The sequence below is a fragment of the Hypanus sabinus genome, chromosome 4 (genome assembly GCF_030144855.1).
Source record: "Hypanus sabinus isolate sHypSab1 chromosome 4, sHypSab1.hap1, whole genome shotgun sequence".
Taxonomy (NCBI): Eukaryota; Metazoa; Chordata; class Chondrichthyes; order Myliobatiformes; family Dasyatidae; genus Hypanus; species Hypanus sabinus.
This window is the reverse complement of record NC_082709.1, coordinates 142644290-142660269: the sequence shown is the minus strand read 5'-3', so window position 1 is coordinate 142660269 and position 15980 is coordinate 142644290. Positions and strand designations below refer to the sequence as shown.

Below are 15980 nucleotides of genomic sequence, written 5' to 3'. Positions count from 1 at the left end.
TTTCAATTAGCTTTCATTCAAATTAAGTACACCAATTGTTCAGAAGTTGGTTTCTTAGTTCTTTAATTTATACAGTACATGTCAATCAAAAATCAGGACACTGAAGTTACTACTTCGTAATTCCTAACTTCACAAACTCCACGTTATGTAAATCAAACAAATCTCAGTTTCTGAAATAAAAAAAATCTCAAAGTGCTGTAAAGCTCAGTGGCCAAACAAATTGATGGAAGTAGGGACAACTCATATTTCAGATCTGGGGCTCATCAGAACCGGAAAAGTGAAAATGTTAGTTTTAGTAACAGAAGATACAGAAAGGGGGAGATGGGTAGATCAAAGTACAAATTGGTAATTCCAGACTAAGCTTTAATCAATGAAGGATGCTAAACAGCTGTGGCATTGCTTGAATGCTGTTACAATCAGCCCTCCTTATCCGCGGGTTCTGCGTGCACAGATTTAACCAACCACAGATTGGAAAACCCAGAAGTTTTCTCTCCAGCTCTCGTTGTTTTGAGCATGTACAGACTTTTTTTTTCTTGTTATTATTCCCTAAGCAATACAGTATAACAAGTATTTACATAGCATTTACTTTGTATTAGGTATTATAAGTAAGTTGGAACAGGTACATCTGGTATCATTTAGCGTCAGTTAGTCAAACGTTTGTCTTAGTATATAGTATATATTTTACCTTTCTATGCATATGTGTGCTTATCCCTCTGCTCTACTTGCTTTACCAGTCATGATTATGTGGCTAAGCACAGCTCCAATGCCTTATTCAAGTTTGCTGACAACGCCACTGTCAAAGGAGGTAACAAATCAGCATATAGGAGGGAGAGTGAAAAATCTGACTGAGTGGTGACACAACAACAATCTTACACAATGTCAGCAAAGAGCTGATTATAGACTTCATGAGGAGGAAACCAGAGGTCCACGATCCAGTCCTCATCGGAGAATCAGAGGTTGAGAGGGTCAGCAGCTTTAAATTCCTCAGCATTATCTTTTCAGAGGATTTGACATGGTCCAGTACAGAAGAGCAATTATGAAGAAAGCACAGCAGCACCTTAAATTCCTTAGGAGCTTGTGAAGAATCAGCATGATATCTAAAACCCTGACAAATTTCTATTGATGTAGGAGGAGGGTATATTGACTGGTTACATCACGACCTGGTATGGAATCACCAGTTCTCTTGAGCAGAAAATTCTAAAAAAAAAGTACTACAAAAAGCTTTGTCCACTCAGATCAGGAAATGCTATGGTTTCCAGGGGTTTTCCGTTTCCAGCCCTGTTGCTCATAATCACCTTTTTTTTTACCTACTACATACGATTCAGCATTCCAGGTTTGGTATAGGAAGGGCATTAGACATTTTGAAGATCTTTTCATTGATAATCGCTTCGCTTCTTTTCAGCAGCTCTCTGTTAAGTTCAATCTGCCCAATGCTCATTTTTTCAGATATCTCCAAAACCGACACTTTATTGCTCCTTTAATTCCTAACTTCCCTGAAATGCCGGCGAAAAATGCTATGGACCTATTTCTTTCCATGAATCCACTAGGTAAAGGCTTAATATCAATCATCCGAGATAAACTAGCGGCCTTATGACGGGCCCCCATGGATAAAATCAAAATGGCCTGGGAGCAGGATTTAAATATCTCCTTATCTGAGGAGAGCTGGGATTCAGTTCTCAAATCGGTTAACTCAACCTCTCTTTGTGCTCGCCACTGCCTTTTACAGTTTAAGATTGTTCATAGAGCCCATTTGTCTAAATCTAAACTATCTTGATTCTACCCTAGCGTTAGTCCGCTCTGTGATAAATGCAAGAGGGGCGTGGCCTCTCTCATCCATATGTACTGGTTCTGTCCTAGCTTGGAGAAATTCTGGAAAGATGTCTTCACTACGTTATCGTGTATTCTGAGTCAGCACCTAGAACCAAACCCCTTAATTGCTCTGTTCGGTTTTTGGGGCGAGACAGATTTATGTCTGGGTCCGACCAAATGCCGAATATTATTCTTTGCCTCTCTTCTGGCTAGACGCTTGATCCTTCTCAGATGGAGAGATGTTGCCCCGCCCACTCATGCTCAATGGCTTAACGACATCATGGCCTGTTTGGACCTCGAAAAAATTCATTATTCAGTTCTCAATTCGGATCTAAAGTTCCATAAGGTCTGGGGACCTTTTATCGAGTACTTTCATTACCTTCCTCTTGACTAGGGTTCTTTTTTCTTTTTGGTCCCTTGCTTTCAGCTCCTTTTTTTTCTGGTAGAAGGCATTATTATCCTCTGTTGCTGAGTGTATTCACAGTCTGGGAGCTTGGCTGTCCTGACTTATACTCTCTATATTGTGTTGTGGTTGGTCTGGAGTTGCTGTTGTTTTTTCTTGTGTTGTGGGGCTTGGGGAGGACACTAAGCTTACTTGTCTTTAATTTAGGTGCTTTTTTTTTTTGCTAAATTCTCTTCCTTTGTAACATATTGTTATTGTATGCTTAATTTTGCACTGTTTTAATGTTCCTCATTGGGATTTGGGGTTTTTAAATTTGTAAAATGTTTTGAAAAACTAATAAAAAAAATTTTAAAAAAAGTCTTGTCCATCACAGGTGGAGCCCTCTCATGCTTTGAGCACTTCTACACAGAGTGTTGATGCAGGAAAGTAGCATATATTAGGGGCCCCCACCATCTGAGTCATGCTCTAGTCTTGCTTTTGCCCTCAAGGTGGTGGTACAGGAACCTCAGGACTCACACCACCTGGTTCAGAAAAATTTACTACCTGTCAACCATAAGGCTCTTGAACAAGAAGGGATAAATTGTCTCAACTTCACTTGCCCATCATTGAATTGTTCCCATAAATTATGGACTTACTTTCAAGGACTCTCCATCTCACGTTCTCAATATTTAGGGTTTGTTTTCTTTATTATTTTTTTTCTTTCGTTTTGCATTGGTACAGTGTTGTCTTTTGCACACTGGCTGTCCGCCCTGTTGGTGCGATCTTTCTTTGATTGTATTATGGTTATTGAATTTATTGGGTATGCCTGCAAGAAAATGAATCTCAGGACTGTATATGGTAACACATGTACTTTGATTATAAAACTACTTTGAACTTTTAAACCATGATCGGGTGAGACCAGAGCACACACAGTGGCTCTGTTTCTGAGCTCTCTTTATGAACCATGGCTTCCCTACCTACCAATGATCGCATAATGCATTATATCTATGAATGACACTCTTCTCCCATACTTCTTTGTGGTAAAGGACAGCAGTTCCCTTGGTCCTTCCCTTACATCCCACCAGGTTCAAGTTCAAATGAATCATACTTTGCAATTTCTACCCACTCAGCTTGGATTCCTGTACCAATCATTCTTTTGAGCATTTCGAACGGATTCCTTTCTTTGCAGCTTCCTGGTCTGAAGTTCTGTCCCTATCGATCCTTCCTCAACTATTGGCACTTTATCATGCAACTGCAAGAGATGCAACACCTCTGCCTTTACCTCTTCCTTTCCCATCGTTCAATGATCCAAACAGTCTTCCCAGATCACTGAAATGTTTCAAATTTTTCCTACCTGCATTCCGTGTTCAGAATATCATCTTCTCTACACTGAAGAAACCAAATATAGATTAAGTGGTTACTTTACGGAACAGCTGTGCTCAGTCCACAGGAATGACCCTGAGTGTCTGGATGTTTGCCACTTATTTACTATCCCATTTCCACAAGAGCATAGAACAGTACAACATAGGAACTAACCCTTTGGCCATAGTGTCTGTTCCAACCACAATGGAATTTAAACTAATCGCATTTCCTTCACACGACCTGTATGCCTCTGTTCCTAGACTGTACATGAGCATATCTAAATGCTTCTACTACCTCCCATGACAGCGTGTTTCGTAACTTGTTTTGTACATCTTTAAACTTTCCCCTCTTACCTTAGAGGTATCCCATCTGACATTCTAACTCAGAGGAAACAAAAAGGCACTACTTGCCTTATCTAAGCACCTCACCTTTATACACAAGTCAGTCCCTCAGGCTCTGATGCTTCAGAAAAAAAAATCCAAGTTTGCTCAACCTCTCCTCATAGCTAACACCCTCCAGTTCAGACAACGTACTATTAAACATCTTTCGTACCCTCTCCAAAGCCATCAGATCTTTTCAGCAATGTGGAAGCAGAACTGCATGTATTATTTCCAAATATGGCCTAATCAGAGCTGTATATAGTTGCAACATGATATATCAGGTTTCAAAGTCAATGCCCTGACCAAATGCTGTATGCCACCTTTACCATTGTTATTTTGCCACTTTTAGGGGCTTCAAAGTTAAAATTAAATTTATTATAAAGTACATACAGTATGTGTCACCAACCCTTAGATTCATCTCCTTGCGGGCATTAGTAGAAAATCCACGAAACAATAGAATCACTGAAGGGCCACGCCCAACAGGATGGACAACTAACCAATGTGCAAAAGACAACAAACTGCCAATACACAAAGAAAGAGAAAAAAGAAACAAGAAATAATAAGTAAACAAATAAACAAGAAATATCAAGAACATGAGATGAAGAGTCCTTGAAAGTCAATCCACAGTTGTGGGAACAGTTCAGTGTTAGGGTGAGCAAAGTCGAGTAAAGTTATCCACACTGGTCCAAGAGCCTGATGATTGAGGGGTAATTCCAAAGACTCCTTGTACATTAATGCTCTTTAGGGCCTTGCCATTTCCTCTATACTTCATACATTTAGCTCCAAAAGTGCAATACTTCAATTATCCAGACTAAATTATCTGGCGTTTCTCTACCACTATTTCCAACTAATCCACATTCTTAAGCAATCTGCCTCCTATCTGCTTTCAGAACTGACAACTTCTGTCTGTCATCCTTTTAGCTTAGTCTTTTATTTCTACAGTTGTGCCAGCTGGCATGTCCCACAGCCTTACCATTCACAAAACATTACACGGGCAAAAGTTCAACCTTATCTCAAGTGTTCCTTTAATGCAATGTCAGTGCATCTGGCTTCACCCTGTAAGATTTAATCCTTTTGCCCTATCGACCTCGACCTTCTGCTACTAAAAGCCTGCTTTCTATTGTCCCCTGTTCTGGTAAGACTTCAAACATGAAACATTAATGGTTTTGCTTTCTACAAATGCTGCTGGACTTGTAGAGTGTTTCTAGTATTCTGTGTTTTTATTTCATTTTAAGTAATTTTGTTCTGTTAATGATGTTTGATTTCTAAATATGGCATTGTTCTGCGAGGCAAATGCTTTGTCTATCTGCATAAAATTAATCTACTATCTTCAACAAATAATTATGATCCAGGGCAGCTAGCTTGCAGACCCCAAAAAACACAGAAGTGTTTTGGTTTGTATTTACTTATTAGTGTACTGGTGTGAGTTTAGGTCGTGAAAGTTCAGCAACTTAAGTTGAAGTTAACCAGAAAACTCTATACAAAAGTGAATTAAGGCATGCCTGAATACCTTACCAGCTTTTTAGTGTATTGCATGCACCAATAGTTTTCAGCTTTACTGCCATTGCCAGGGTGCTGTTTATCAACTTCAGCTCGATGTTCAATAAATTTGTCCCTCAGAAGCTGGTGGGTAAACTGTCCTTGTAGCAGCTCAACACCTCTCACTGTAAATTGACCTTGGACTTGACAGTAAGACCACAAGTAGACCAAGCTGGCAATGACGTCTCTAGCCACATCACACTCCCTCACCCCTCCAGGACTGCGGGGTCAGCCTGCTGCTGGTGCACGACTGCACTGCCAGATCCAGCTCAAACTAGATCATCAAATGCACTGACAGCACGCCAGTGCTCAACAATGATGACAAGACAGTGTACAGAGAGGAGGCAGAGCATCTGGTAGGATGTACAACAACTTCAGTCTCAACATGGACAAGACCAAATAAATTATTGTTGAATTTAGGAAGGTGCAGGCTGACAACTCCTCACAACACATGAATGGGACACTAAGCTTCTAGTATGCACATAAACGACAATCTCACCTGGTCACTCAACACCACTTCCTTGGTTAAGAAAGCTATGCAGCTTCTCCACTTCCTGAGGAGACTGAGGTTCTGCTCTCCGCCCTCCTCCCCCAATTCTAACCAACTTTTACATGAGCATGATTGAGAATGCCCCTGACCAGTGGCATCACCTTTTGGTACAGGAATTGCAAGGCATCTCTCAAATGTCCTGCAAAGGATTGTGGGGTTTACTGAGAGGGCCACTGGGGCTCCCCTTTACACCCATGAGAGATATTTATTAGCAGTGCTGCAAACACAGGGCTCTTAGCATTGTCAATGTTCCCTCCCAACCATCCAGCAATTCCTTTGAACCCCTACCATTAGGCAGGAGGTACTATATACCATTAGGTCAAGGATTGTTAGGGTGGAAAACAGCTTCTTCAGACCATGGGACTACTGAGCTCCCTGCCACCACCCAGGGCTCCTCATGTACGAAGCACCAGTGATGTTATACTGTTTACTTTTTAAACTGTGTCATAAATGCACCTTATTATTTGTTTTTTTTTTGTGGTAATATTACTTGTGTCCAGTAAGTTTCATGTACAATGTTGAAGACCTTGGCCTGTAGGAATATTGTTTTGTTTGGCAATATACAGGTGTACGGTTGAATGACAATAAACTTGAACATTTCTTCTGGAAGCTTCAGGAAGTTTGGGATCCCCTCACAAACATGGAAGTGCTGAATATAATGTTACTCTCCAGTGGGGCTTTTAATGCTGTGATCCGACATTTGGACTCCTCATGTCGTTCAGCAGCAGCCTTTCTGCACATTTCCAGCAGGCGCTTAGAGGCATACGCCTGCTGAAACTGCCATAGGAGGAATAAGTCAATTCATTTCAAAAAAAATCACAAAAAGGAGAACAGCTGTAGGAGACAGAAGTAGCAACAATGAAGACATTTAGATGTTCATGAAACACAATAGATTCATGTTGGAACAACCACCTGCTGGAGGAACTCAGTGGGTTGAGCAGCACCTGCTTGGGGTGTGGGGGTGGCAGAATTCTTGTCATTTCGGGTTGAAATCTTGTATCAAAGCAGAGAAGGGAAGCAGACAGTATATAATGGAGCAGGGATATGGTGAAAGAGAAAATAAAAGAGACCCAGAAGCGACCGGTGGACTGAGGAGGTGGGGTGAATAGACAGATCAGGCCAGGTAGAGGAAGGGCAATATTCCCCCTAAACTGTGCGGGTGTGTGGCCGCACTCCAAATGAAAAGCTCCTGCACATTTAGCCTTTGTTGGAATGTTATCTTATATAATGTTAATTTTGAAATTATGCTGAAATAATTTTGTAATCTATGTTAATATAATTGTGAGATACCCTGTAATTAAATATGTGTTAATGAATTATACATAATCATATTGTAACATTGTTACAGCGTGTACAATGTTCAGCAGATCATCAGTATAAAAAGGAAAGCTCGAATTAGCTAATGTCACCGAATGCGATGTTGTGTCATTTAGACCACTAAACAAAGTAAGATGGCTGTCAAGGCATTTTGCTGTTACTGCTTTAATGAGGAATTACGTAGTTTTGATCCAGCATTGCAAAGAGCAAGCAAACAAATGTAATGATTCAATCAGCAACTGCTGCCTGAAGATTTTGACCAATCCAGAATATCAAGTAGCACTAACTGTCCTTAATGTTTTAGAAGATCCAGATCTTCTAAAAGATCCATCTCTTAGCAAATTCCTTCAGAAAAGCTGTTTGAATACAACCGAAGCACTGCAGGATATAAAAGCAAAAATTAACGTTACAGTCACAGTATCTTAGCGATTTCATTTATTGGAGTGACAAAGTGATCTGCTTGCATCCAGAAGTTCTGACGTCAATACTGTGCCTATTATTTGATTCATTCAACTTGGATAATAGATTTTCTCACAATGAGTTAAGAGAACGGCAAGCTTTTGACCCTGTTGCTATTGCAAACACAACCAAATTTGAACTTGGAAAAGAGAGCTTTGCACAACTGACGAAAAAAAATACTATTATGAACTATGATGAAAGCATTGCCTCAAAAATATCACATCAATTCTGTGATTTCAAATCTGTTGTTTCTGAGAAAGTTAAGACTGGCTCAATTAAGATGTTCCCTGATATGTTGAACTATGTGCTTAGAAATAAAGAACTGTCAATTCTTGTTGACATCATTGGAACATTTCAAGCTCTGGTGCTGACTGTGAATATGGATTCAGTCTTATAAATTCAATCAAGTGCAAATCCAGAAACAGACTAAAAGTGGAACATCTGGATGATCCAATGAAGATTAAAACATATCTTTCATCTGGATGCAAAATCAATGTGGACAATGTTTATGAACAATGGATTTGTCATAAAGACCGATGAGAAAAAGTTTACAAAATGTGAAATATTTTCTTTGTTGTACTGTGTTTCATTATATCTATCAATAAATAAAGAAGAATGTGGTCTTTCAATTTTCTTTCTGAATTTTCATTGTACAGTATGTATTTACAAAAACAGTCAAGTGTCATGCAGTTTTCTGACTGTGCAAAAGTTTCCTGATCGATTGGTCTGCGCAGCTGTAAGGAAAATGATTACAGGAAACATTGGAAAGAAGGCAGGCTGATGGATGGAGGTAGACAGACAGAAAAAAAGTAGAAGATGGAGCCAGGAAGGGTGGGTGAACGTGGAGATGACTGCTGGAAGGTGATAAACAAAAATACAAATGGTGCCAGTGCTTGAATTTGATATGCAAAAAAGGTGATAATAAAACCACTGGAGTTCAGGTTCCTTAGTGCACCCAAGCACTTGTGGTCCCTGTCTCATCACTCCCATTCACCACTTTATTGTGGATTTAACAGTTCAGTAATATTTAAGTAGTATAGAGTCACAGAAAAGTACAGCACAGAAACAGGTCCTTCAGCCCTTTGAGTTCATGCAGAGCCATTTAAACTACCTACTTCCATCAACCTGCACCAAGACCGTAGCTCTTCACGTCCCCTACTATGCACAGACCCATCCAGATTTCTCATAAACACTGAAATTGAGCTTGCACGCATGACTTTCCACACTGTCATGACTCCTAGTGAAGAAGTTCTGCTCGTGTTCTCCTTAAACTTTTCACCTTTCACCTTTAACCCATTACCTCTGGTTGTAGTCCCACCAAACCTCAGTGGAAAAAGCCTGCTTGCATTTGCCCTATTTATACCCCTCAGTTCTGTGTACCACATCAAACCTCCCATCAGTCTTCTACATTCCAAGGAAGAAAGTCCTAACCTGTTCAATCTTTCTTTATAAATCAGGTTTTCCAGAACTGGCAACATCTTTGTAAATGTTCTCTGTACTCTTTCAACCTCATTTACATCTTTCCTGTAGGTAGGAGACCAAAACTGCACACAATACTCCAAATTAAGTTTCACCAACATCTTATACAACTTCAGCATAACTTGCCAACTCCTCTACTCTACTCACTACTTTTATTTATAAAGGCCAATGCGCCAAAAGCTTTCTTTACAACCCTATCTACCAGTGACTCCTTCACTTTGTCTGCTAGTGCAAACTCATACTTTGTTTTAGCCTTCTCAATTTCTTTCGAAGTGTTGTCTTGCATTTCTGATACTCCATTAGCACCTCATTTGTTCCTACCTGCCTATACCTGCAATGCACCTCCTTTTATTCTTAATCAGGGCCTCAATATCTCCTGAAAAACAAAGGCTCCTGATACTTTTTATCTTTACCTTTTATTTTGACAGGCACATTCAAGTTTTGTAGTCTTAAAATTTGAAGTCCTCCCACTTGACAAGTATACCCTTGCCAGAAAACAGCCTGTCCCAATCCACTTTTGCCAGATCCTTTTTGATGCCCTCAAAATTGGCCTTTCTCCAGTTTAGAATCTCAACCCATGGACCAGACATTATCTTGAAATTAATGGTACTCTGATCACTAGATGCAAAGTGTTCCCCTACACAAACTTCTGTCACCTGCCTTGTCTCATTCCCTAATAGCAGATCAAATATCACGTACTCACTTGTTGGGATTTCTACACTGATTAAGAAAACTTTCCTGAACATATTTGACAAGCTCTATCCCATCTAATCCTTTTAGAGTATGGGAGTCCTAGTCAACATGTGGGAAGTTAAAAATCACCTACTATAACAACCTTGTGTTTTTTTTTCGCAACAGTCTACAATCTCTCTGCAAATTTGTTCCTCTAAATCTCTTGGACCATTGGGTGGTCTGTAATATAGCCCCCTTAAGGTGGTCATAACTTTCTTATTTCTTAGTTTCACCCAAGCACGTCAATAGATGAATTCTCCAGTCTGTTTTGACTGACCACTGCTGTGACATTTTCCTTGAGGAGCCACTCCTCCTCCTCTAACCCCTCCCACTCTGTCACATGTAAAGCAATGGAACCCCAGAATATTGAGCTGCCAGTCCTGCCCCTCCTGCAACCAAGTCTCACGAATGGCTACAACGTCACAATTCCAGGTGTTGATCCATGCCCTGAGCTCATCCAATTTTTCCTTGCATTGAAATATACGCAGCTCAGGACACTAGTCACATCCTGCTCAATGTTTTGATCCTGACTTTGTCGGAGGTCTTAAACAACAGGTCTCCACAATTTCTCCACCAATTGTTCTGGCACTCGGGTTCCCATCCCCTGCAACTCGAGATTAATCCCAACCGTGCAGCACCAGCAAATCTTCCTGCTAGGATATTAGTCCCCTTGCAGTTCAGGTGTAAAACATCTTTTCTCTGCAGCTCCCACCTTCCTTGGCAGTGAGGTCAATGATACAAAATTGTCATACCCTCCCTCCTACACCAACTCCTTATCCACATGTTATACTATATAATCTTATTACTAACCTCACTAGCACATGGCATGGGTAGCTGTCCTGAGATCACAACCCTGGAGTTCCTGCTCTTATATAGTAAATATATTGTTTGATTAAATATTCTTGTTTGTTTAAATAACTCATTCTAGATTATATGTAAACATACAAGAATAGCAGATATCATCACAGCACCCCATCATGCGCACATCCCTCACTTAAAGTAAAAACCCATTAACCTGGGCTCACATCATTTTCTTGCAATTAGTTTTATGCTTTGGAGTTAGAAAACATGACACTCTTCATGCTGGTTGTTTCATTCTCATAGCTCTGATGCAGGTTTTCAACCCGAAAATCAACAATTCCTTTCCCTCCACAGATCCTGCTTGGCCTGCTGAGTGTTTAAGTACTTTCCTTTATAAAATCATAAATGTAGTTGCATTATTTATTTAATAGTTCAGTAAATATTATTGAATGTTTTGTAACAACTAGAGATTTAAAAGCATTCAGATCCTTGCCAAGCTTAAATCACTGGTCTGTTCAATGAACGGATTTTTGCTTCACCTACATGATGGCAATATATCATGCAAAGTCCTGCTTCTTCACAGAAGCAAACCATTTAAGACCAAGATTGGTATTGAAAGGCAAGGTACGCTAAACATTCAGGTTTATCTGAACATGGGTAGGACATAGTTGGCAGCAAGTTCTTAGGGAAAAAAGCAGGATTTAACAAAAAACCCTCTTAAAACAGAAAACATATTCCATAATCTTCTTGCAAGTATATTCAACCTTGGCTGTACAACTTTCCCCTTGTCATTTATATTATAAAATATTTGCATGACAGATTTCTGGAAGTATAATCAGATAACATCACAGAGGGAAACAAGATTGTTCCATCTCCATAATCAGTAAGATTTAAAGCTGAAGCATCTTATTTTGTCCTTGCCGGATATTTAAGGAAATCAACGTAAGCAAATGTGGGAAATCTGGAGCTTGCTTGGTAATGATCTCAACTCTCAGTACAGTACAATTCTTTTACACTGTTTCAACCAGGAACAAATGGTTTATCTTATTGTGGCTTATAATATCTGTGCACAAGTTAGTTGCCATGTTACCTGGATTACAGCAAGGGCACAAAATACAGGCATTGTTCGGCGTACTTTTTGCAGTGGTGGTACTATTAAAAAAAGTAAATCAAAACAAAGAACAAATGAGAATTTTCCCTGTATGACTGGACACCTACACTTCATCAGTTGAAGTGTGCATTAGCCATTGCATATCTACAAGCATTAATTCTCAGTCTAAAAGGAATGGCAAGATGTGCAAGTGGGAAAAGTGGGAAAGCTGTCCGTGGAAAGGCTGACTAAAACAATACAAATTTCCTGAATGAAAGCTGCCAAGATTTTGGACTTTCTCAACAGTCCTGAAATTCACAAATATCAGAAGAATAATAAAAATAAATTTAAGCTATTTAAAATAAGGAATACAAAAATTGAGTATTTTTAGGTTACTTAATTAAAAGCCTTCTGCTATCCAGGCAATCCTGCCCATTCAATTCAATGTTTAACAGCTAGATACCCAGCATGTGGCAGTATGGCCAGGAAGTCATAACAGCTCACCTAGCATGTTATGAACTTCTTCATTTCCAACAAAAATCAAGCTTGCTGACATAAGATAAACTACAGTTGTTCCATACAGGACTTCCAGCACTGCGCAACTCACTACTTCATTGTTTCAGCCGACTTTATTACACCCTGTCTCTCCCCCACCCCACCCCAGTGACATTGATTTAATTTGAAAGCTCTGATTGATTGTCTTTCGAAAGAGGCTACTAAATTTATTTTAAACTAAGGCGAAAAGATTACTTATGCTAATGGCACAAGTGCACCTTGAGTAAAACTATGCTAAAAATACAAGGCTAATTGATTTCCTGATAATTTAGAATTGTCAGCAAACATAGTACTGTGACTCATTAATGAATCAACAGCCTAGTTTACAAGTAGACACAAAGATCTAACATAAATGTCTCCATTTGAAGATTATATGTCCCGCGACATCTGTTATTTTCCAGGTCATTTAAATTAAGTTTCATGCTGCAGGACAATATATTAGAAATGCTGTGAACCCATCAATGGTAGGGTCTAGCTCATCAATTCTAACAGGGAAATGACACACCCAGTGACTAAATGTGGCAAATAGAGTTAAATATTAAGGAGAAGGCAGAACTACAACAATAGCTTCTACAATCTACAGAATGAAAAAAAAGAATATAGTCATTTTAGTATGTTAGATGCAAGTGTTTTAGTTATGCCAAATTGAACTAATAATGAATATTAAGCCATCTATGTCAACAGAACAATATGTCCAATAGCAGGATCTCAGTACTTAATATCATGAATCTGAGAAATTCTTAAGAATTGCTAAGGAAAGATCTCGGTCCGAAACATCAATGGTTTATTCCCCTCCTTTGACACTGTCTGACTGGCCAAGTTGCTCCATAATTTTGTGGGTATTGCTCAATACCCACAGAATCTCATGTTTATGACTTCATATGTCAGTTCTGCTCCATATCAAATTCTGTTCTGGAACTCGTAACTACTCCACCTTGCATACAAGAGTTCAAATGCAAAAATTAAAAGAAAATTTCAACTTGCTCTTGGCATACAATTAAACATTCTACATTCATTAATTTTGCTTAAATTAATCTACAGGAAGGGAATTACTTGAGGAAGCATCTACTGGCTTTGGAGGCAGTGCAGAGGAGTTCACCAAGTTGATTCCAGAGATGTAGGGGTCAGACTAAGAGGGGAGATTGCGTCGCTTAGGACTGTACAAGCTGGAACTCCGAAGAATGAGAGAAGATCTTACTGAAACATATAAAATTATAAAATAAATAAGATAAAGGCAGGAAAGCTGTTTCCTGTGGTAGATGAGACTAGAACTAGGGGACATAGCTCAAGATTCGGGACAGTAGATTTAGGATGGCGATGAGGAGGAACCGCTTTTCTCAGTGGTGAATTTGTGGAATTCTCTGCCCAATGAAGCAGTGGAGACTACCTCAGTAAATATATTTAAGACAAGGTTGGACAGATTTTGGGGAACTGAGGGTTATGGGGAAAAGGCGGGTAGGTAGAGATGAGTCCTTAGTCAGATCCTATTGAATGGCGGAGCAGGCTCAATGGGCCAGATGGCCTACTCCTGTTTCTCATGTTATTGTTAAGTGGGCAAAGGAAACATTACTGAATTAGCCTTGGGGAACTCCAGGTATGTGTTCAGCAAGAATGAAGGAATGGCAATACGTTTCTGAATCAGGACATGTATTTCTTGGAAGGTGACCAACAGGTAATGGTATTCGCATGCACCCATTGCCTTTGTAGTAATCTACAGTCAGGGTCCAGTGACATGTTAGAACAGCCAAATAATTGCAGTACATTTTGCTCTTGATATCTTATAGGCGTTAATGCTACTTGTTACAAAGACAACTCCTAATATTTGCTTTATTTTCTTGAAAAGCAGCTTTTGACAGCCAATCAGATGTGCAGCGTGTTTATTTGGACACAGATTTGTTGAAGTTACATACTAATATGCACCACACTCTTATTTATTAAAGATAATATTTTTGTTGCACAGTTAATGTATTATTGTTAAAAAATCCACTACAGCTACAAATTTGAAACAAGACTTCTAAAATACAGTTTACCCCCACATATTTAAAAACATACAAAGAATATTGGGGAGCTTTAATCAAGATTCTACAGATCAAAAGACAACCTGGAATTTGACTGTACAGAAATAGGACTTCTTGTAATTTTTCAGCTTCTGACAAACTGGTTAGTATAAACAGTCAACCTAAATTTCAGTAAAATATCTTTTTTTGCGCATCAAAATTAAAATGACAGCGAAGTTAAAAAATAATAACAATTCCACTTGCCTTTGACATTTATACAGACTAGGAAAATGCTAAACAGCAACAACAAGAACTACAAAAAAAAAACTCGATGAGTTTACACTGTTCCGATTGCTGCTCAGTGGGGAAACATTAATATTCCCTCCATACGCAGACAGGCAATGGAGGTAGTGTTGAGCATTATTCCGTTGCGATCGTTTGGCTAGCATTAAGCAATTAACATGTCCAATATTCAAAACGACCGAGGAACCCAAAAAGACCACCCAAAAAACTGGCACCATGCAGGTATGGCAAGATGCATCGTACCCCTTTCCTACTTCCAGTTACCCCATTCTTCTCGCCACGAGGACTGGCGAGCTGGAGCCGCGGCTGTAACGTAGACAGTACGGAGGGAACATCCTCACTCCAGTTCGGGACGCTTCACAGCCATTCATACCCCCCAAATTTTGTTTACGGCCACAAGGGGCAGGTTAGATCCATACTCACTACATCATGGTTTAAAATCCATCTATCTCTAGTGTCTTAGCTTTGAACTCGCGTGTACAAGGTTTGCCACATAACCCTGCCACAAAATTTCCCTCCTATGTCGATGCTGTCTGCGAAAGCAGGATCATACTGCTTTCGTTTCGATTCGGACTTAGCTCCACACCTGAATGAAGTAAACAGAAACCAATGCGCCTTGTGCAAGCGCTGCTTCCACCAACACACAAATCAAGTAGTGCCCAGTTTCCACATGAGGGTGTCTCACCTTATAGCGCGGTGTTCACGGCGAGGCACCGACACAGGACCCGGCGTTCTCCTTCCCTCCCGCTCAGCTCGGTTCTAAATGCCTGGAACACTGGCGGAGATCTCCAGGGTTTGGCTGAAGCAGCTGTTGATCGTTCTTCACTCTTCCGCGTTCCTGCTTTCAGACTGATCTGAACGTTAACTTCCAGGGCTGGAGATCGCTGCCTTAAAAGGGGCGGGTCCTTCTCACCGCGACTGTGGCGAGCTTCAGACTCGCGGGAACCCAGCAATCCTCCCGGCATCGCCGAGACACAGAACTTTAGCCTCTTATCGCGTCTCTGGAATTTGTTAAAATTCTACACACAGAGAGAATTTGATTCAATTAGCACTACCCACTAATCCGCAGAAACATTCAGGCTTCAATTGCACCTCAAATCGATCAATGAAAGTATCTTAAATCACCTGACTTGGTTCCGTAATTATTCGAATTTGGCTGAGAAGCCTTCCGTACAAATCTCATTCCTGTTGCTATTGATCATTCCCTCGTTCGTATCTAAATGTT

General features: G+C 39.9%; 1 protein-coding gene across 2 annotated transcripts in view; it reads right to left on the bottom strand.

Annotated features, from left to right (window-relative positions):
* sytl5 (synaptotagmin-like 5) overlaps positions 1 to 15734 on the bottom strand; it is a 182020-nt gene extending 166286 nt beyond the window's left edge. Inside the window, exons 1-2 of one of the 2 annotated variants that reach the window (XM_059968237.1) lie at positions 15441 to 15734; positions 13509 to 13652 (exon numbers count right to left, since the gene is read on the bottom strand). The gene's annotated coding sequence lies outside the window, so the exon portion shown is untranslated. The remainder of the gene's footprint in view (positions 1 to 13508; positions 13653 to 15440) is intronic. The other variant, XM_059968236.1, reaches the window with a different exon arrangement.
* Positions 15735 to 15980: the final 246 nt, after the last annotated feature.